We start from the raw sequence: 23,324 nt of genomic DNA, 5'->3' as shown, positions 1-23,324 counted from the left end.
GGTTCTACTCACAGAATGTCCTGGATTTTTCCCACCACTAACTTAGAAAACAGCCTTTGAGATAAAGCTGTTGGAGGGGCTGGAGACGGGAGTATAATTCTCTGATGAGATCCTGCCCTGCCCTCTCTACTCAAGCATCTCGGTGTAAAGCTGAGCCATCCTGGGCCTAAATTGTACAGGAGACTGCAGGAGAGAGCATATGCAGTGCAGATGTGATTCTTTCTTCCCTCCTCCCTCAGGATACCCCAGCACACCTGCCCTGTCTTGACACTGGTCTTGTAGCACCAGTTGTTGCAACACACAAGATGGGACAGTCACAGCAAGAAAGTAATAAGTGCATGATGAGCAGACTCCAGACCCAGAGTCATTAATCCCTTTCAAATTACAGCACCCGGCTAGCCTTCTTGCGACCTGGGTATGTTTACTGGGTTGTGGGTGCAGGATGCACCTTTTAAATCGCAGGTGGATCTACCTGTTAAATTGTCAACCCGGTGATTTAAGGGATCCTGCCCCCACGAGCACATGGTAAGTGACGTGTCATGCACTCACGGGAACTATCAGCTGTCAGTCTCCCTCCCCCCCCACCACTGGCTGTCAGTAGACCCCCCCACATCAGTTGCCACCCCCACCATCAATCGCCACCATGCCCCCATCAGTGACCATCCCCTTGTCAATTGTCCCCCCTTCCATCAGTCGCAACCCCCATCAGTTGCCACTTCCATCCGTCAGTCACCACTCCTGTTAATCGCCACCCACCCTGTCAGTTGCCCCCTCGCGATGTGCCAGTGCCAGAGCGGTTCCAGTGGGGTGGGGTATTATGGGTAAAGAAGATGGCCATTGTTCCCACACTCGCATATCGAGCTGTCATCGTGAACCGGAACAGCGCATGCAGCAACAGCACATTGCAGCTCCCTCACTCTCCCCCACGGCAGCAACCTCTCTACCCCCTCCCCCCCCCTCCCCTGTGGCAGCAGCCTACTCCCTCACCGATCACGGTGGCAACATCTCTTCCCCCTAAATGCGTCCCCCCCTCTCTCCCCCACAGCAGTGACCTCTCTACCCACCGCGGCAGCGACATCTCTTCCTCCCATAGCAACAGCCTATTTGCCCCCCCCGATCACAGTGGTGACATCTCTCCCCACCCCGATCGCGGCCTCCCATTCTCCCCTTGATTGTGTGGCAGCAACCACTCCCTCACCCCGATTGCTGCAATGACACCTCAGCCAAGGGTTTCCCTATGATGCAAGCATGCAAGTGCTGACGTCACCAGAGTAAACGGGTGGGCCATTTCCCCTTTCAAACTGCTGGACCAGGATGCCTGGGTAAGTTTTACTGGGTTTCTTGACCATCTCTGAGGTAGATCAGGGATCTGGTTGGGTTCTGACCAGGTTGACTGAGTTGGAGCCTTTCAAGTCACCATGCAACTGGGTCGCTAACTGTGCAAATTGACTGGTTAACCCCATTTTACATGGCAGTTTGAAGGGGACTATTATCAAAAGCAATAGCCTTCTGTGTACGCTGGTAACCTCAGGAACTGCTACTGAGCGCTTTCCTACATTCATAATTCACCAGTAAATTGAGGAAGAGAGATTTAATTGAATGAGTGGTGCTTCAAGTCACCATTATTCAATGAAAATAGTAGTGTGAAATCAAATTTTCTAATGAAAGGCCAACAACTTTTCTGATGTAGAAATTAACCCAGTTTTATCTGACAGAGCTCTAAATGAGCACTGCACCACCAATCTCATGACTACTCACACATTCAACGTGTCAAAAACCGAAGTGTGTTGGTGTGCATTGTAATGCGAAGTGCCAGCTCAATTTTCTCAAAGTGATTATTACATAGTTGTCAGTTATACAAGATTTATAGACAAAAATGCAAATTTTCAAAAGTATTTCGCTTGAAAATAGTGCAATGTAATCCAAATTTTTAACACAATTCATTTGTTTTTATGAGATTTTGTAATGAAAATTATCTTGTGAGAATGTCATGAGAAATTTCTTTACCTTTCAGGCAAAATCAATGTCTATCTAATTTTAAAAAATTTGTAAGGCTTTAAATCCAAGGCTTAAAATTAGCAGGGTTATTTCAGTAGATAGAAATCTTCAATGTTACAATTAAGGCAAGTACATGACTTGCAGCATTTCAATTAATATAATAAAGCAGTTTATTGCAAATAAATACGGTTATGTAATAGTCTAGAAGGTCACTGTTCTGTGTCCTGCGGCAGTTTTTGCTGGTACCACAACTCCTGGCCATTCTGCTGGTCCTCGTTCATTAGATACATCATGCCATTCCCCGATGGGATTCTCAACACGAAGGGAGGACCCCGCCATAAAATCCTTTGCTGGATCTATGGCAGCAGTGCTAGCAGAGATTGTTGGGTAATTATAAGGGCAAGAGCATCAAGCACGTCAAAACGTCAGCAAAACAAGGGACAAGCAAAGCAATGAAACTGGAGATAAAGATTGAAGAAAATGGATGTAAAGATTATATCACCCTTTGAAGGAACTAGCAGCAGACATTACAACTTCCCAGGATATATTACCACCTTTCCCATGTTGCTTCTAAAAACACCAAAGCAAACAACCATCTATCATTTGTGTGTGGCCTGTGGGAAAGCATTTTGAACTCATACCGGGGAATAAAGCAGAAATAAGCTTCACAGTCTGAATTTTCAATCTTTTTAAAACCTTCTAATGTTTGGATCACAGAGGAGAATCAAACCTGTGTAGATATATGGGCATAGTCTACTTTTAAAAATATTGCATTTGGAACTCAGAAGATTAATTAGAAATAGGCAATTTATTACTTTATCTGCTCTCAAATTACAATATATGAAAGGAATAATATCCAAATTTGCTGTTAGCTGTATTCTAATATCTCAAAGTATTTTGAGTGGTAATAAAATGGATTTATATTGAAACATATACAATTCCTAAAAATTGCCTCAGCTCTTATAAACACAGTGAGTAGCAATAATAAATATTTTATTATCAGATAAAAGAAACTGGTCATTCAGGACATAACTAAAAAATAATCTCTGCCTGAAATGTGATGATCAACTTCCAAGTTTTCCTTGCACTACAATTCCCATAACGGTGTACTTATCACAACATTTATTCTTCATTTCACAATAAAAAGAGATTATCTGTCAATATCACACTACTCTTAGTAGAAGCTTGTTGTGCTGGCTGCTGTATTCCCCAGATTGTGACAGCCTCTTATTCCTTCCCTTTTTTCTCCTTTCTTTCTCTCCTATTGAAAATCTTTTTATGTTTCTTGCTTTACTGCCTCCTGCTTTTCACTCTTATGACCCTCTGAAAAAATGATGTCATTTGCATCACAGATCATGTGACACTAGGCCATGCTATGAGCAGCCAGATATACTCCAATACATGATTTCTAACTGCAGGAAGCATTGTCTACAGATAAGTATTATATTTAGAAATGTGACTGAGAACACGCTCATAGTGAATGGTATAATGAGAGCATTGCCCTCTCCTCCATTGCACAACCATGTCACCCTAATTCAACTTCAGTAGTACATATAAAGTATGAAGAAGCCAGAATGTGGATAAATCTCATGAATAAGTGATGTGCCACTTTCAGAATGTAATAGCTTGATTTCTGGAATAATTGCTCTAATGGAAGAAAATGTTATTGATTCAATAAACAAATAGATGTAATTTTTCATTCATTCAGAATAAAATGAATATTGGTACTGAAAAATGCAACGTTAATTTAATTGATTTGGGGGACAGAAATGCATATGACAATTAATGATTGTAATATTGATTGTAATATCATCTTTCTCTGAGTAAATGGAGTGAACTGGAATTCACTGTCTGTGTATTGTTCAGACGGCTGGCTCCACCCTCACCTACCCCAATATAAATCCTGGTTTTCCCCCCTTACTTCAGATTCACCTGAGGACTATTGTGCCTACCGGCCATTGATTGTAAACTATTAAAAGTGTGTTTTTACTCCTCACTTGTCTCTGAGTGCAATCAGTCGTGTTACAATAAATAAATCAAATTTTGTTTTACACTGTGGGTGTCTAACTTCATTCCATCCTATTTTTCTTTGTTCCATCTGAAATACACACTGCAGCACCAAAGAGTGACCCAGTCTTTCTGCAGAGGGCTATTGTTAATGGAACTGAAAAAAAATGAAGATTTTCATTCTTGACCTATATACCATTGTCAGTTGAATGTTATTCATATCTTAGTAGCAGTATAATAAGATATACTGTATATGTTAAAGATTTCCGAGCAGCAGTAAAGTCTGAAAAAGCTGGAAATAAAACAGAGTAATCCTGGAAATTCATAATGACTTTCTAAGCTGGTCCCATTTGTCTGTATTGGGTCCATATCCTTCTCAGCCTTTCTTATCCATATATCTGTCCAATTTGTGCCTGCTTCTAGTAGCTTTTTCCAGATATGGACAATCCTCTGAGTTCAAACATTTCCCCTCAGGTCCCTCTTATTTCTCTCCTTCTTACCTTAAACCTATGTCCTTTAGTTTTAGAATCATCTACCTGTCGAAAAAGACTGTAATTTATTCACTTTATCTATGCCCCTAAGCTTTCTACGCTCTAGTAATGAATAAAGACCCAGTCTATTTAACCCCTCCCTACAAATGCCACCAACACTCTGGTGAATGCTCTATGGGTACATTCCAACTTATGATATCCACCACCCACTGCCCTGCCCTCAGCAATCATCTTAGTCATCACTTTAAAAAAATAAATCAGATTTGTGAGACATATTCTCCCATGCATATGATCATGCTGACTGCTTCTAATTAGTCCCTGATTTCACTTTTTAAAATATATAATACAACTGAATCTGAGATAATATCTATGATTTATGACTAATTGCACTCCACTGTTTGTTGATTACCCTGGCATGCACATTAATTTCATCAAGTAGAGTTATTTAAGTTTTGGCATTCTACCATTTGTTAGTGGCTATGCAGGTATATTTTTAAATTTATTTATTTTGTGGGACTGGTGCATTGCCAAGGCCATGATTTTTTTTTGAACATTTTATTTTAAATTTTTTCCATGCATGTTATCATAACCAGATGCAAAATACGAAACACAGTAGTCAAATATTAGGATCAAATCCATTATACATAATGGTATAAAACCCCCAAGCTCCCAACTCCCTCCCCCTAAACAAAACCCCAAGAAATAGAAATAAGAAAAAGCGTAGAAAAGGAAAGTAAGAAAACAAGAATAGAAACCTAGTTGCCAAAGGGGACCCCTCCCCACATGGTTTTAATCATTTATATCTTTTAATGCTTCCAAGGAGATTAACAAGGTTCGAATCTCAGTTTAGTTTAGTTTATTTAAAACAACTCACGTTGACCAAAGTGCTGTAAAGATTATGAATTACATCTTGACTTAAGCAGCTATTTAAAGTGCAGTATAAAATGGGTACCCAAGATTCAGAATTGTACATACAACATGGTAACGATCGACAATCACCTCAAAATGCTTGCTAGTAAAAATACAACTTCAGCCTGGATTTAAAAGAGTTAAAGGGGCTGGTTTGATGGTGGGAGGAATTTAGGGGCTGTAATAGCGAAGGTGCAATCTCCCTTGAGTTTGCGATTTGAGTGTGGAACAGCCAAGGGCCCTAAATTGGCTGATCTGAGGGGTCTTGAAATGGAGTAGGTCATTAGGAGATTGGTGATGTAGGAGGTGGGGGGGGTTGTAAACAAACTGGAGAACTTTAAAATCTATTCTGAGTCATACTGTTGGCCAGTGAAGGAAGGGGTAATGGGGCTCCTGTCAGGAGCACAAGTAGCAGACGTGATAATGACGACTGACTAATTCCCATATATAGAGAGATAGAATATTCTAAACAGTAGAAAATGAGGGCATAGATAACTTTCTTGAGGTCTTTCAGTGACAGGAATTATTTGGTTTTGGCGTTAGTGGTGAGCTGGAAAAAGCTAACTTTTACCACTGCATTGATTTGTTTGTTAAACTTGAAAGTGGAATCAAATATCACACCAAGGGATTTGACGTGTGGTTTGATGAGGGTGGATAAGTTACCAAAACTATTGGAGATATTTTTGGTGGAGTTGGGGGGTGGGTCAAATAGGATTATCTCAAATTTGCCTTCGTTTAGTTGCAAGACGTTTTGAGCCATTCGGCACTTTATGTCCTCAAGACAGTAATTTAGCGGAAATTTAGGGAAAACATCTATAAATTAATTCTTTAAATTTGTAAATACAGGCGCAAAATTTTCAAAAGTACATCATATTTATTTCTTAGATGATAAGTAATTTTCTCAAGAGGAATACAGCTATGCATTTCTCTGTTCCATTGCTCCTGACCTAAATGGGTGTCCAATTTCTACGTTACTGCTCTATATTTTCTTGCTCCTGCCAAGGCAATCTTTACAAATTGATATACAGATTATTCAATTTTGGTCTTATCCCTTAAATATTACCTAATAAAAATAACATTGGGTTTTGTGGGAATTTAATGCCTATTACCCTTTCTAAATTCATTGTTCAAATGATATTAAATTCCTTCCTTTTTAACAATCTAATTTCTTTCCAAGACCAAATACTTAAAAGTTGATAATCCATTGAACATGGAATAAGTCGATTTTGTATCAAAGGCATGTTAGGCAGGACAGCACTCCTCATTCCAATTTGGTCTTTTACCTTATACCAAATATTAATCAAACATTTCAACAAGAAGCAGAAAGAATAATCTCTCTCTTGGGTGAATTCTTCTCCATATGTCTATTAAATTCAAGTCCTTCATTAGTGTCAAAGCGACTTTCACTGCCTTTGCTGTTGTTACTGTTCTAGTTGATCTATCTAAAACTGGATCTAGACAAAAATTGAAATCCCCAGCTATTAAAGTATTCTGAAGTGCTCCTGTCAAATTGAGGAATCTTTCTTGTATAAACTTTTCATCATCCACATTTGACATGTATATATTCAAAAAGGCCCAGAATTCTATTGCACATCTTCCTACAGGATCAATCACTACATATCAAGGCCAGGATGCAGTGCTTAATCCCTTATTATCCCCAAAAGGCAATGCTGAGAGCATCTGGGACTATTCTGATAAAGGTACTATCATTGTGCCGTTCGATAAGGAATCCCAGAATTCCAGTAATGACCCAAAGATGGCATGTTACTTTAGAGGAATCTGCTGGTGATGCTGATCCTATGTATTTGCCAAGCTCCTTGGATGTAAAAAACGAGGTCTTGGGATTTTCTGCTGAAGCAGTGTATGTTATACATAGTGGACAAGAAATGTAGGCAGTAAAGAGAATGAATGTTTTTTCATAGTTGATGAGGTGCTAATCCAACATGATGCTTTGTCCTGGATTGCACTGAGCTTCTAAAGTGTTGGCGCTGCACTCATCCAGGGAATTATATCTAATACCACAAATGGAACTGTGATATTAACTTCTGTCCAATAATGCCAAAGGAATAAATTACATGCATAGAATTCTACAGCACAGGAAGCCAATCAAATAATCATGCATATGGTAGATTCCTGATAAAGGTGGCATGTTGGTTCAATTCTTCATACATTTTAAATGTAGAACAATGCCAAGGACAGAGCTCTGTAATGTTGAGACTGTCCTGGAGGGCTGCTTGACTTGAGATACCCTAATTTCCCTGAAGAAACTAATTCTCACTGTGAAATCTATCAAGTTGAGAGTAAAATAATTTAGCACAACTGACAAAAATATTTATGACATTTACTTGTATCTACAAGATGCCCATTGTTCAGCTCCAAACCAAGTATCCAAACCAGTACTGACGACTCAAATGATTGCTTTCTTCCAATCCTATAAAATGACCGATCTCCACCTTGACGATTGGAAACTGAAACCATCATCAATACGCATCTCCCATCTTGTCTTTTATTCTCCATGTGGCTTAAACATGAATTACATTTTGCAGCCCATCTTCTACTCTTTCCAAGTAACTTTTACACATCAATCCCATTGTTGCTCAAATACTTTGGCTCCAAAACACCCAATAGGTTGACTTGTTAATTTCTATCATTGCCCCTTCTTTCTATTACCTTGCTCTCATCTAATCCAACCTTTATTTCTGGTCTCAGTCCATTCCTCATTGGCTATGTTTCATAACAGTTGGCCATAATTTGGTAAACTCTGTGGAATTTTCTCCTTAGAATTGTCACCTCCCTTTCCTTCTTTAATATCATGATTTAAAATCAACTCCTGCTTTGGTCAGCCTTCTTCTAATTTTTGTTGCAGTGTCTCTATTTTTAATATAGGTCAGGCACTTTGGGATGTTTACCTTTGTTGAAAGTGCAATATTAATTCAAAATGGTGTACAATTTTATATCAATGGAAATAAAGGAATGGGCCTAAGGCTCTGTTTCCAGGCTGTATCTCTCTATATGGTTAGTTCTAATTCCATCTACCACCTTTATGACATTTTTTACTAATCAGATTCCAGCACTGATTGCTATTTATCACCATCCATCAGCTGTCCCCACCATCACCCTCCCTTGGCTCATCTCGCTCCACCTGTATGCACACCTTTTTTTTAATCTCTTCTGTCTTCTTGGCTGGAACTTGTTAATAATATGGCACTGTTTTCTCACTCCACCCCCTCATTTCTCTATTTATGCATTGTCTATCACCCTTCTTTCATCCATCAATCACCTACTGACTCCTTTTTCCCCTCTCCCCAATCTGTGTTGATCGGACCTGAAATGTTGACAATTCCATTTCCTTCCATTATTACAGCTCAACTTGCTGAATTCCTCCAGCACACTGTTTTTTGTTCTTTTATTATCACTGTGTCAAAGTCCTAGAATGATGGTTCTCAACCTTTTTCTTTCCACTCATATACCACTTTAAATATTCCCTATGCCATAGGTGCTCTTTGCTTAAAGTGGTGGAAAGAAAGAGTTTGAAAACCATTGTTTTAATTGTACCTAACTGACTCATTCTGTGAATGATTTCATAACTCCAAAGGAAATGGGCCAATGACAATTTTTCTCAAGCAAAATATTTCAGTAACAACTGGGTCTAGAGCAGTGATTCTTAACCTTTCCTTCCCACTCACATCCCACTTAAGCACTCCCTTACTAATCACGGAGCACTGCTGGCATAGGAATTATTTAAAGTGGCATATGAGTGGAAAGAAAAAGGTTGAGAACCACTGTCCTAGAACATAAATTTTACATTTCATATAGTATAGAAGGACATTCACTCATTGAGCCCATGCCAGCCACCAGAGCATCCCCCTCAGGACCATTTATTTCCCAGTAACTTATTTCTTTCAAATATACCCATCAACTATCACTGATTAACTTGCCACCTACATACACGAGGGACCATTCACAGTAGGCAATATTTGGGATGTGGGAGGAAATTGGAGCACCAGCTGGAAGCTCACTGTGTCATGGGAAGACTTGGCAATCTCTGTATAGCCAGCATCAGGATTGAACCTAGGTCCAAGGGAATTGTTCAGCAACAGTAGTGACACCGTAGCACGGTGTAAGTCAACTCTCCACTTAACAGCACTGTGAGAGAATCTTCATCAGAAGCAGTGCCCTGTACTGTACCACCTTATCAAAGGCAATTACATTTGGATAATTAGTGAAGATCTATATCTTCCTCATCTCACTGACAAAAGACAAAGGAGGAAAAACCCAACACCCAACCCCAACCAACCAATTTTCCCCTGCAACCGTGTCTGCCTGTCCCGCATCGGACTTGTCAGCCACAAACGAGCCTGCAGATGACGTGAACATTACCCCCTCCATAAATCATCGTCCGCGAAGCCAAGCCAAAGACATCTTGTTCCTTCCACCACTTAAAAATATACCGGGGGTGTAGATTAAGTGGGTAAATGGGCGCCGCGGACTCAAGGGCTGAAATGGTCTGTACTGTATTTCAGAATAATTTACTCATTTTCATTTATAATGAAGAAGTAAGATTTCAGGATTTTGTTCATCAATCTCACAGCCTGCAGGAAGAAACTATTTCCATCCTGACAATCTGATTTCGTACCTCCTTCCTGATGGCAATAGGTCAAATATACTGTGTGATGGATCGTAGGGATCCTCAATAATTCTTTGAGACCTCTGCAAGCATAGATGTCAAATTTCTTGGAAAGCAAACAGGCTGATCAAAACCTCTCCCCCACCCCACCCCACCACTTGATCCATGAGCATCTGTAAAGTAAGAAGTTCCTTCCCTGACCGTTGAGTGTGCAGTGTACATGAAGCTAAGTACAGAAAAACCCCTGGTACCCAGTACTTATGGGGATCCGTAGATGATAATGCAATTTTCTGGTTGCTTGAGATTATGTCTTGAGTGACCGATGAAAATGTGAATCAGTACTGTTGTGAAAATAAGATAATGGGAAAAATTATCAGCAAAACATTGAGGATATGCTAGAAAACAGAAAATGATGGAAAGATTCAGTTTGCATCTGTGGAAAGTTATGGGCTAATCTCATCTGCCAGGCTCACCATTCTGAATTCCAGCACACACACTCTATGCTTATCAGATCAAATGTCAAAAGGATCCTGTGATGTCTCTTTTTATTGTAATAAAGAAACTTTGGTTCTTCAAAAGCACTAGACTTTATTAGCTGAAGAACTCACACCGTGCAGAAGCATCCATCTTGAATCCAGTCGAAGCTGCAATCAGCTAGTCTTTGACTCCCTCTAGTGGTCAGAAGTAGTCACTAGAACTATATCATTCATCCCCTTTCCTAGAGATGTTTAATCTAACAACATGACACACTAATGCAGTATTCATTTCAATTTAAAGTTCAACACAAAAGTAAACACAACATCAGCAAAACAAACTTTTTAAATGTGCCGTTCTTTTAGCGATTCAGTCGGTCAGGTGCTTTTATAACACATGTGGATCTGCTGGTCCTCCACTGTCTAGCACTGGTGGTGTTTCCTCTGTGGCTGTGCAGGCTGGATTTTATGCTTTTGTCTGTTCCTGCAGTGTCTCTTGCATTTTCAGCAGGCTCTTTCAATTCCTCCTCAGTATTTGACCCTCCTCTGTTCTGTCAGTGTCGGATCTTGGATTTACTTCCTCCAGACCAGTGGCCTTTTTGTCCCAAGTGTTGGAATCCCGGAGTCTCACTGTGTCATGTTGTGCCACTGGCTCTAAGCTTCTTGCTGACTTGTCAGTTTGCTTTTATGTCTCCACTGCAAACGCTTTCCATTCTGTTCGACATCTTATCAATAATCCCAAACACAATTTGATCACGGATAATTGAATGTTGCAGCAATCCAGAATTGCATGTTCTTGCTTTCAATTTCAAGTCAGTTAAAAAAGTATCGCGCTGCATGCGTGAGTGAAACATGTAAGTCTCGACCGTTTCATTTTGCTTTGGTGAACAGTGTTCATCGAGCATCTCGATAACCTTGTCGAACTTGCCCTGGTCTTCTGCCTCGGCAAGATCTTTTCTGGAGAGCACCCTTGTCATCAGCTGACTTAATTGGACAGTATACCAAACAGTCGTCCGCGAATAGTCCAGTGATGCTTGTGACTTTTTCATGGATGGTGTTGATGTAGAGTAAAAACAAATGTGAATGTAACACTGTGCCTACATTTAGTATAAGTTTACAACAAAAATAAAAAAAATTGTAAGCTTTTGGTGAAGGATTTTAATAGATATTCAGTGAAGATCACAGGAGGAAATATCCCTCAATCCTTGGATTCCCATTAGTAGATGAATTTTAGGAAACTCCTCATAATTACAGCCATGGTGATAAATCTGATTCTTCTTATAAGAGGTCCAGATTGTGAGGATGCTTGAGCAGAAAATAGACTTTTCCTCGGTGGAATGAATGATGTAGAATGAGGGGTATTTTATCAAGATGTGGAAGGCACTAAACTTTAAAGGTAAAGATCAGCTTGGAGCACCATTTTAAATCTTCCTGTGATTCTAGAAGCATTACACAGTAAGCTTCCTTACAATGCATAGATAAATTGTAGCAATTAATAAGCAAACTGATATTTTAAAATGTATCTATGTGTAAATTATCAGATTGTATTAAATCAAAACAATGTAAAAATCTGAAAGACAGATGATTACTCTAAGGCCTGCTAATTTCGAGCCATTATAAATATTGTGGGTGGAGAGAATTGCTTTGATTTAAATTTGCTGTACTCCTACACCTTCACTTAACATAAATTATTCAGAGGATAAAGGCCCTTATTATTCATGATTCAAAAGCTAACCTCAGAGTGTGCACTTAACTGGAAGAGGACATGTAAAAGTCTAATGTGTATTCTCCACCTTCCACTCAATACCACAATAAGATGCGCTGAAAAATAACTATTGAAAGTTTGTTCTCGGATGCGTAGGCTAATAAAATTCCATGTGTGGTGAATCACAGTAATGTTGTAATTGGCTACTACTGGCTGGCTGAACATGCCTCCCAAGATTGATCCTACCCACAACCCCTTGCATGGCCCCCATTCATTCTCCCACGATCAGTTGATGAGACTCCAGTCTATAGTCAATAAAATCCTGTGGTTTCACAACCTCATCCTTTTTGTGGTAATTGATGGTGCATCACCATGCTTTGCAAAGTTAAAAGATTTGATATACACTAAGTCCTTGTCAATTTCAAGCAATTTATTCCATAAATAAAAAATAGTTATAGTCTACAAAAAGCAATCATGTTTCAGTAGTTTGAAAAGCATATTGAAAATATGAAGAATATCTAACTTTGGAAGAGACAAAAACAGTGGATTTCAACCTTTATCTTTCCAGTCACATACCACTTTAAGTAATCCCTATGCCATCGGTGCTCTGTGATTAATAAGGGATTGGCTAAGGTGGTATATGAGTGGGAAGGGAGGGTTGAGAATCACTGCTCTCGACCCAATTTTTTGTGTAATATTTTGCTTGAGAAAAATTGTCATTGGCCCATTTCCTTTGGATTATGAAACCGTGCACATAGCGAGTCAGTTAGGTACAATTAAAACAGTGGTTTCCAAACTTTTTCTTTCCACCCACCTACCACCTTAAGCAATCCCTTACTAATCACAGAGGACCTATGGCATAGGGAATACTTAAAGTGGTAGGTGAGTGGAAAGAAAAAGGTTGAGAACCACTGGACTAAAAAAAAAGCTGACTAGATCTAATAAATGCATGAAAGAAATTTTAAAAAAATACGGAATGAGCATATCCTTGTTTTCATTTAAGATTAACAGTGGGCTGATATATTAAATGTGTTTATTCGCTGTATTACTGAGGATTAAGCTTTAGCATTGCTGACATGCAAAGGAAGGTAGAACCACTCTGCCATGATAATGAATATGTATGAGATGTACCGGAAGTCACGTGGTATGAGAGGGAGAGATAAGAGCACAAGCAGGAGAACAAAGGAAACAGGAGAATAAAGACACTAAGAAGTTTACCTGATAAACTTGTGTTTAATGTTTTATTAACTTCACAAATGTGACACACTCTACCTTAGAAACTAAAATACAAGTGTCTGTCCGGCAAAATATTTCTTAAAATACACAGAGGATTAAATTGGATGGCTCCTGAAACTGAAAACAGATAATTAATAGTGCCCTTGTGGCCTGATTCAGACAGCACGAGTTTTGTTGCAACTTGTACATTTACATAATGGATCTGTACAGTCATATATGTCATTGGCGTATCACTTCAGCAAGGTGTTCAGATTTATGGGATACTATCATCCAAATCAGCTTGCATTACTTAAAGCCCAGAAACTATCAAGACCATGGGTATCAAACTTCAAAGAGGCTTGCAGCGTATCAGTATACCGCCAATCTATATTTGTGGAGATGCCATTCCAATGTTGAGGTGGTGGTGGGGATAGAACAATCTTTCCATGAAGCAAAAATCTGCAGTTCTCTGTCAAGATGCTAGCATTTGTCATCGTATCGTGACCATTGCCAGTAGTCCATTGAATGTGCAACCTTAATGGGGTCTTCCCCATTCAAAGCTGCTTAAGCTTCTTCAGCAAGGCCATCTACACGTCAGCAGGCATCTCCCATCCATTCTGTGGCCACTATATGAGAACTAAGTCAAAAGTATTATAACTAGTAAAGACATTGGAAATCAGATACTAAAGGTGAACAGGGGTGAACAATGGACCATAGCATCTTAGATTCACAATATTGGTGCAGAGGAGAAGGGTTCACCACCGAGAAAATTCCAGCTCAGAGTAAGGCAATTCTATCAGTCCCATTCCCATGGTTGATTCCTCAGTTCTCCTTATTTAAACTAGTTGTGATCTTGAAAATGATGAGAAAATCTCCCCACAGCTTAGAGCTGACATTCCACTCCTCTTGATTTTTGTATCAGGACCACAAATGTAGATTTGTGTTTCATGGAAGCATTGTCACTTCCCTGAAATGGCAACTCAGCAAACATAATAACCTATTGGACTGTTGATTAAAAGAGATGTATGTCTGTAATTGTGAGATGATCAACAGCAGAGGGAAGGTGGGATCATATCTTGCTGATTATGAAAACATGAAGTCTGATCTCTTCTTCCTCCCTTTCTACACCACAACAGAACTACTCACAAGGCCTGAGCCTGCATTAATGACAGTCTGTGGGGAATGAAACAAGTGAGAAGTACAAGGATCCCTCCATGGTGTCACTAGGGTTAGTGTCACCCAATGTGATAGCTCATGGTGTCAGCCCCCACCCAATGCACTGAGTGTATGAAGCATAGCAGAAACAGGCATGTGTTCCTTGTATGCTCAGGGTTGCGGCAGCAGTGGTGGTGCTGAGCAGGGGGTGGTGGCTCTGACTGGGCACATTAGAAGGTTTAAAAAGTAAATTTGCATAGAGTTTTAGCCTTGTAGGTATGTGGATACATGTAAGATGGGCTTAAGAAAAATGCTTTTGTTGTTATAACTAACTACAGGGATATTTAAAAAAAATAATACATTTCTGTCAAAACACTGCACGAACATTTTATGGATAGTTATTTTGTTCTCCACCCCTCTGATGGCGGTCCGCCATTTGCCTCTCTAGCCAGCTCTCCATCAAAGACACCAATGTTTAATCAGATCGTGAGTGAAAGTATAGCTCTTGTTCTAAGAGCATGAGTGACTTTGGAGTGGTCAAGCCAGGAGGCCCAATTATAGTCTTTGTCAATTAAGAGTTAACTTTTGGCCTCATGGACTGGCTCAGAGAGATGATAGGATGGAGTGTCAGGAGATAACGGAATTATTTGCTCCCGCTGAATGTTGGCATTTACCGTCACAATGTTTTGGATATTCAAGCAGTGCCAGATTAACATAGTAGCAAAAGTAGCATATGCTACGGGCCCAGCATTTTCATGGGGCCCCCGCTAAATGCTTGATGACTTGCTCTATTACTTTATGTACTATGAATTATGAACAACTGACTGGGTGTTTAACTCAAACATTTTCATTTTCATTTGTTGTGCAGTGGCTAAGAGATTCCACAGTTCCATAGTTTGTGTTAAGGTTAGTGATTTTAGCCAATTGTCACCTTTAATCGGGGTTATTAACCCAGACTATGGGAGTGTATTATCTCAAAGCCGCTGCACAATTTGTGATGCCTAAGACTGTGTTTCTCAATAAGATGAGAAGATTTAGATGCAGAAGATGGCGGTCTCCTCAAACCCTATCCACCATTCCCACAGTAATCCTTTTGTCTTTCAGAGAAGTGACTAATGAAGTCTTATGCTTATGTCAGTGGGGCGATGATGAAGTGTTGTAGGATTCGCTTTCAGTTGTGCGTTGGAATTTTGTTCAGTTCTCTCAAGCTCAAACCGTCATTTGGAAATAAGCAACTGAATAATCCTGAAGGAACAATCATAAAATTTATCGGCTCAAGGGGTATAAGAGTTATTGGCTCTTATTTTTAATTTCTAAAAAATTGTTATTTGTTATTGCCCCATGAACTAATTGATTTTCTGAGCTATTAAGATGGCGATGAAGAGGCTATTTGTATAGACCAGCCTATATATGGACGTAAAATCATCCTTCAAACCCCCTTCCCTGGAAAATCATTGCTGAATCAAATGTTACTCCTCTCCATTTTTATGTCAACCCATCAAAATTGCATGTGACAAGTCATATTGACAAGGCTGCTTACTGGAGCTATGAGATACCACAATGCTCCACGTACATGTTATATCAGTGGATGAATGTGATGGTGTAGGGTATATTAAAGCAAGTAATACTATACAATGGCTGGGTTTGGGGGGGGATTGGTGGGAAATATGAAAGCTTAAAGGAGTGGTAGCGAAAATTATTATATTATCTTTCATCAAGGATGTATAGTGATCTGAGAAAGCTGGCATAATTTTGTTAAGAATAAGTTCAATTATTTTTAAGAGGTAATAAATGAGGTTGGCAAGGTTGGGTGAGTAAAAATGTTTATCAGTGTTGACTCAAAATAAAAATCATTGAGATTCCACACAAATCAAAACTTGCAAAATAAAAATACAATTGAATTGGATGAGTCGCATTCTAATTATCTCTCTCTCTCTTTCTCTACCCTCACTTGTTTTGAAGCAGCTAAAAATTATGCAATCCCCCCCCCCCACCCCCAAGGGAAAACAATTTATCTGCCTGATGCCTGATGAACTTAAAACGCACGCGCACTGCCTCACTCCATCATTCTGGAAAAAAAAACACCTCACGGTTTTTTACGCTGCCATCCCGTGTTTAGAATGGACCATGGCAGACTTTCTCCGAGTCGCCTCAAAGCCAGGCCTGGAAGACCTATGTCCTCAATTCACTAACACCCACGTAAGTTTGTATCCATTCATAAAATGTCCAAGGCTGTTGGCTCCATTTTAAATGTTTGATCTCTTTCAGTTCATCTCTCTCCTCTGAATTTAGGTTCGCCTTCTCTCTTTTAATGTTTTTTTACCATATGTTTTAATATTTATGTGTTTTTTAAAATTTAAGATCAGGGTGGTGGGGGCGGGGGGGGAGGGGGGAGGAATTGGCCATTATAGCATATGCCACAGGCCTTGCACTTGATTAATCTGGCCCTGCATGCGGGTAGCTAAGGTTTTTGTGGTTCCTGAATGGTTGGAGTTTTAGATGGCACCATTAAAGTGAAGTGGCTTGCAGGCAAGACTCTCTGCACTGTTAGCAAGACTACAGCTGCCTGCAGATTGCTATGAAATGAGAATGAAATTAGTTCTGCTCTCCAGGGTTAGAAGCTTTGTCTAGTGCATTAATTGCAAATGTTACTGAGGCCCTTGACTCTCAACTGGAAAAACTTAGAAGAATTAAGATTCATGGTTATTTGTCAATTTCATTGCACTGGTAGATGGGTTTCCTGTCCTGCTCTGCAGCTACTGTTGTGCTACAAAATATAACTAATCAGAATAAACAGTACATGAAGAAACAAACTCTCGTAACAGAATATTGCATGGAAGTACACATAGGAGAACTACTCACAAAAAATTGTGGTGGATAGGACATATTCTTCTCCTTTTCTTCCCCTATTACCCTCTTCTTGGTCTTTCGAAGACTCTAATGAACAGCAACAGTTTGGTTGAAGTCTAAATATCTGCCTTGAGTCCTAAAACATATTCTCCAAATATCAACAATGTTACTTCCAACAGCCAAATCTCCTTTCAATCAGTCACAAGAAAAGCTGTCAATAAAAGATTATCCCTTTAAATTGTATATTGTTGGTAGAATGGTCTTTCTGCTTCTGGACAATGGATGGCTATTTGTGAATTATCATTAATAAATCCCTCACCTACACCATTCTGGAGATCAAATGAACCAGTGTAATGGGGGGGGGGGGGGGGTCATGTGACCTTTCCAGCGAGCCTGAGCTCAGAAGAGACCTTACCCGCTAATTAGATCTGCCCACAGGTGAGGCTGATGTGTGAATGGCCCTTACAGCTGAGGTGTGATTCGTCCTCCAGGTGCCAATCAATGGTTAGATCTGCCCACGGGTGAGGCCAATGCACGTTTGGTCTTTGCGGGTTATGTGGTTGGGCCCTGCATTGAAAAAGCCTAGCATGTGGCGTCTTGCTTTCTTTCTGTTTTTGCTGCTGTATGGACCATCGCCGAACTCCAGGCTGCAGGTTATGGGTGCCATGGATCCCAATGTCCTGGATCCCAAGCCATAGATGATGCTGGATATACTATATATTGATAAGGTGCCGGGGGCACTCTTCCCTCCCCATCCATCACCCCCCCCATCAACCACTCCCCCCCAGCACCTTCCACTGTGGTCATAGGAGGTGTAATACCTGCATCCATACCTCCTCTCTTACCACAGTCCGAGGTCCTAAACAGATCTTTCAGGTGAAGCAACACTTCACCTGTACCTCCAAAGAACTCATTTACTGCATCCGGTGCACCCACTGTGGCCTTCTCTACATCAGAGAGACCGGTCGCAGATTAGAAGATCGCTTCGCCCAGCACCTCCTCTCCATCTACAACAAAAGCGACCTCCCTGTAGCAAATCATTTCAATTCTGAGTCACAATCTCAAACTTACATGTCTGTCCATGGCCTTTCACACGACCCCACCCTGCCCACCCGCAGATTGGAAGAACAACACCTCATTTTTTTTGTCTGGGAACCCTCCAACCCCAGGGCATGAACATTGAGTTTATTGCATTCCACTAATCACCTTGCTTTTTTCCCCCTTTCCCCCCCTTTAGAAGTTATTCCAGTTCCTAATTCCTTTTTCTCTCTGCCTAGACTCCTCCTGCTCCCCTTTCTGCAGTCCTCCCCCTCCACCTATCATCTTCCATCCTCACTAGCACCCCCTCCCCCTTTCCCTATTTTGTTCAATCATCTTTCATGTTCCACCACACCTCGATGAAGGGCTCAAGCCCGAAACGTTGGTGATACATCTTTTTCTTTGCTACATAAAGGCATTGTTTGATCTGCTGAGTTTTTTCCAGCATTAGTGTATTTTTTTTCACTAACCATGGTGTCAACAGAATCCTGTGATTTACCTACACTTGTAAATTGAAATTAATTTACAGTTTATTAGTGTGCTGTAACTACTGGAAATAGAGTGGGTTGATGGCTACTGTGCGTTTAACTCCTGCATTCCCATTTGGGAGTTGAGAATGTTTAGCAGTGATTTATTTGCACCTAATGCGTAGTTATTTGTGTATTATTCCTGTGTATGTATTTGTTAGTTGTGACCATTGTTTAACTCCAGGCTGTAAACAATGGTCAACTCTGGAGAGATGACTGCAATGGGCCCATCCCTGATCCTGAGCAGTGTATGTACTTGTTAATTACATGGTATACCAGCTTGTGGGTTGGTGGATACTATGGAAGTTTAACCCTTGTTTTTTTTTGAAGACTTTATTTAAAATTTTATAACATGAATACAATAGAGAATTACATTTAAAGAAAAAAAAATTAAAATGGTATGATTACAATATTACGTCAGAAAACTACACAAAATAACCCCCCCCCCGTTAATTGTAACACAATATTAGTAATCTAACTTAAAATTAGTCCAGCCCTCCCCCCACAAAATAAAGAGTGAAGAGTTAATAAAATTAACAATATTATATATGGAAAAAAAAACCCACTTACAAAAAAAAGAGATAAAACTTAACCTAAAAAAAATTCTAACAACAAAAATTTTTTTTTATCAATACTAAAATATCACGCTTAAACATATATTTAAATCAAACTTAAATGCATATAATTAGCAAACGGAGTCCACTTTAACTTATAAAAAGACATCTTAACCTGAATTGAAAAAGATATCCTTTCCATAGTCAAACAAAATTTCATCTCCAAATACCACTTATCTAAAGTTAATATATTTTTATCTTTCCAAGTAAGTGCTATACATTTCTTAGCCACGACTAGATAAAGGAAATCTGATAATCCTCTAAACCTAAATCAATTAATGATTGCATGTTCCCTAATAAAAATATATCGGGATCTAATACAAGATGGATATTATATAAACTGTTAAAAATAAATTGAATACCTTTCCAAAACTGTTGCAATTGATCACAAAGCCAAACAGTATGCAAATGTATTGGCCGTCTGATCACATCGAAAACAAGAATCCAACTTACTAAGACCAAATTTTTTAAATTTCTCTGGCGTTAAATATAGCTGATGAATAAAATTATAATTAATCATCGCTAGTCTAGCGTTAATTAATTTCCGAATACTATTCTGACAAATTTCCATCCAAGCTTCTTCAGCTATTTTATGTCCTAAATCCTTTTCCCATTTCAACTTATCTTTATCCCAGTCTTTTTTACTATCAATTTCTTGTAAAATACAATACAAATCAGATATATATTCCTTAAGTTTAACCCTTGTTTATTTGTTCGTCAGTATACATGTTTGTGAGTGCATGCCCTTTTGTGAATTCAACTGTGTGTAAATAAAGACAACTGTTTTTTTAATAATACATCCCAGCATTTATTCTCTTTGAACCAATTGAACCCACTCTGAACACAAAAACCTGCTACATAAATATATAATTGCAAAGGTGGGTCAGAGATTAAACATGCCTCCTGACAGCCTTAGGCTTTACCCCCATAAGTTTTGGATATGACTGATCTGTGAAGCTCCATCAGCTCAATATCATCCAGAACAAAGCAGCTCCCTTGATCGGTATTCCCCACACCCCTCCCCTCCCGCCAAGGTCATCATCCCCTTAATTGCCAGCAGGCAGTAGTTGCACAGGATACTACAATAAAATGCACAGTAATAAAAAAGAAGAATTTGGACAGGTACCTGGATGGGAGAGATATGGAGGGCTATGGATTGGATGCAGGTCGGTGGGACTAGGCAAAAAAAGATGGTTCAGCACAGACTAGAAGAGCTGAAGGGGCCTATTTCTGTGCTGTAGTGTTCTGAGGTTCTAGTCATATTCAAATGTATTTGTTAAATCATCAACCTGTATTACCAAGCATGACAATGGCTGTAGGTACATGGGGACAGCACTACAATAAAGATTTGGATAGGTAGGTAGGAAGAATGATAAGTAATTTTATAAATGACAAGAAAATTTATTCTGTTATCAATAGGAATTAGAGGATGAGATTGATCAGTTGATAAGATGTGCACTGGCAGATGGTGCATTATGATACAGTTTGGGATGACAAATAAAGGTAGGACGCACACAAATGGTGACAGATAGGGTTCTAGGATGTATTGAGGCATAGTCGGATTTTTGTGTTTTGGGATTCTTGAAGTGGCGGCCTGGGTAGATGTGATAATGAAGAGAGTATTCCCAGCACTTTACATTGCCAAGGCAAAAAGGAGGTTACGGTACACCATGAATCATTGGTTATGCCATAGATGGAGCACTGTATTCTACAGTATTGTGATTGCTGTAATAGAGGATGCAGAGCTGGCTCTTCAGTACATTGCCTGGGATGGAACATTTCAAATATGATAACAGACTGGATAGGTTGGGTTTGTTCCTCTTGGAATGGAAGATGGTCAGTGATAGAGGTAAAAAAAAATCTGAGGAGCCTTTCATCATATCTAAAACTGGAAGTATAGGGTTAATGTAAGGAATAAATTAACAGCACTGCAGGAGCACCAAAAACAGAAAGACTTCAGTGGTTTAAAAAGGTAATTTACCACCACCTTTTTAAGGACAATTATGTTAGGGCAATAAATACTTACCTTGACAGTGGTAGCCAGATTCTTGAACAATTAATAATTGAGGAAAAGGCCATTTGTAGTATGTATTAAATGGTATTGCAAAAACTACAAATGCAAACACATTAACACACTGTATACGTACAATAAATTACAATCTCAAATGATGAAATTGACATTTCATTAAAGTGTGATGTATGTTTAATAGTTAGGAGACTACATCATGTACACTCCTGTTCTTTATAATCAGTTGCACACTCATCATAGCTAATGAGAGGGTTCTGAAACCTAATGTAAGGAAAAGATTTATTAAATATCCAATTATAAGTAATGAAGAAATAGCTAATTATATTTCCCCTGGACCAAATCAGATTCAATTAGACTACGCTCATTTAAATGTTTTAGGAAACAGATATACTCCTTACTTTTGAAACCTTGTTGAGGGTTTGTGCAAGAAATATGAAGTATCAGTACCTCTCTTGACCTCTATGAAATATAATCTCATCACTTTGAGTTTGATAAGAGGTATTAGAAATCTATTAGATCATATGTAACGCTTGCTGACATTGTGTTACAGCTATGAGCCCATTTTAACTACTAAATTACTGAAATGGATATGTGTACGCGGTTTTTCTATTCATCATCTTCCCCCCCCCCCGGCTTTAAATAATATCCAATAAGATAATTTCATAGCGAATGTTCCACATGGATGTATATTGGCATCGTTGCTTGTGGATGAATAGGTCCTTTCAAAATGGGTCTTTTTCAGAAGACACGCTTAAATTTACAAATTATGACAAATCAGAACTAGGAACTTTTCCTGTCATCAGAGAGGGGGAAAAAAAACCCAAAATTGGTACTAGTTTATCATAGGCTATAAAATTTAAAATGCTTTGAACTATTATTGATGTAGGTAATTTAGTGAGTACAAATAATTGCAAATTTCATAGCTTTCACTGAACATAAAAAGACAATTAAAGGATTACATGAATTAATTCAAGAAGTTTGCTTTCGAAAACAGCAGAAAGACTACTCACTTCTATCGGGTAGTATTATTTCCAAAAGTGCAGGGCATCATTATTGGAGGCATGTGGTCTAAGACTCTCTCCCTACTTTTACTCCATTCATTAATAGAGGAGTATTTCAATGTGCAAGTGGTCAGGCACAATATTACTTACATCAGTGGCTGCTAGCTTAGCAGCTGCTTTGTTTCCTTCATCTTCTGCCACCCATACTGCTAGGCTTGTTTTTCTTGAGAGGACAAAGAGAATTTGAGAATAGTTGCTTAGGGACCAATCTGTGTGTGACATCATGCACAATGTCCTAACTGAAAAGAGATGAATGTGGCCCATAGGTTTCACAAGCCCCTTTGTGGAAAGTACTCTCAGTTCTAATGTCTGAAACTAACTGAGTAAGTGCAAGGTCATTCACAGAATGGAAAATTATAGCCTGGTGCTGAAATCTATACATTTCTGCCCTGCATAACGGCTTTAGCATGACAAAAGTGAGATATGAAAGTCAATATTTTTAACTATGAGAAGGAGTATTTCACTGTTGATGATAATATCTACCTGGAAGTGTCATCAGGCATGGCTTAATCTATTACAGTTTTATGCAAACAATTCTAAAATACAGTTAAAACCATGTGTGTCCAAGATTTTGCTTGTGAAAAATCCAAAGAGGCAACATAGTTCTCCATGGAAAATCGTGCTA

General features: G+C 39.2%; 1 long non-coding RNA gene across 3 annotated transcripts in view; it reads right to left on the bottom strand.

Annotated features, from left to right (window-relative positions):
• Positions 1 to 22,867, bottom strand: part of LOC138737349 (uncharacterized) — a 51,262-nt gene extending 28,395 nt beyond the window's left edge. For 2 of the 3 annotated variants that reach the window (XR_011340875.1, XR_011340910.1), the window contains exons 1-2: positions 22,790 to 22,867; positions 17,443 to 17,517 (exon numbers count right to left, since the gene is read on the bottom strand). This is a non-coding gene — a long non-coding RNA (uncharacterized lncRNA). Of the gene's footprint in view, positions 1 to 17,442; positions 17,518 to 22,648 lie in introns of all 3 variants that reach the window. The other variant, XR_011340881.1, reaches the window with a different exon arrangement.
• Positions 22,868 to 23,324: the final 457 nt, after the last annotated feature.

This window comes from Narcine bancroftii, chromosome 1 (genome assembly GCF_036971445.1).
Source record: "Narcine bancroftii isolate sNarBan1 chromosome 1, sNarBan1.hap1, whole genome shotgun sequence".
NCBI classification, from domain to species: Eukaryota; Metazoa; Chordata; class Chondrichthyes; order Torpediniformes; family Narcinidae; genus Narcine; species Narcine bancroftii.
This window is presented reverse-complemented; position numbering and strand designations above follow the sequence as displayed.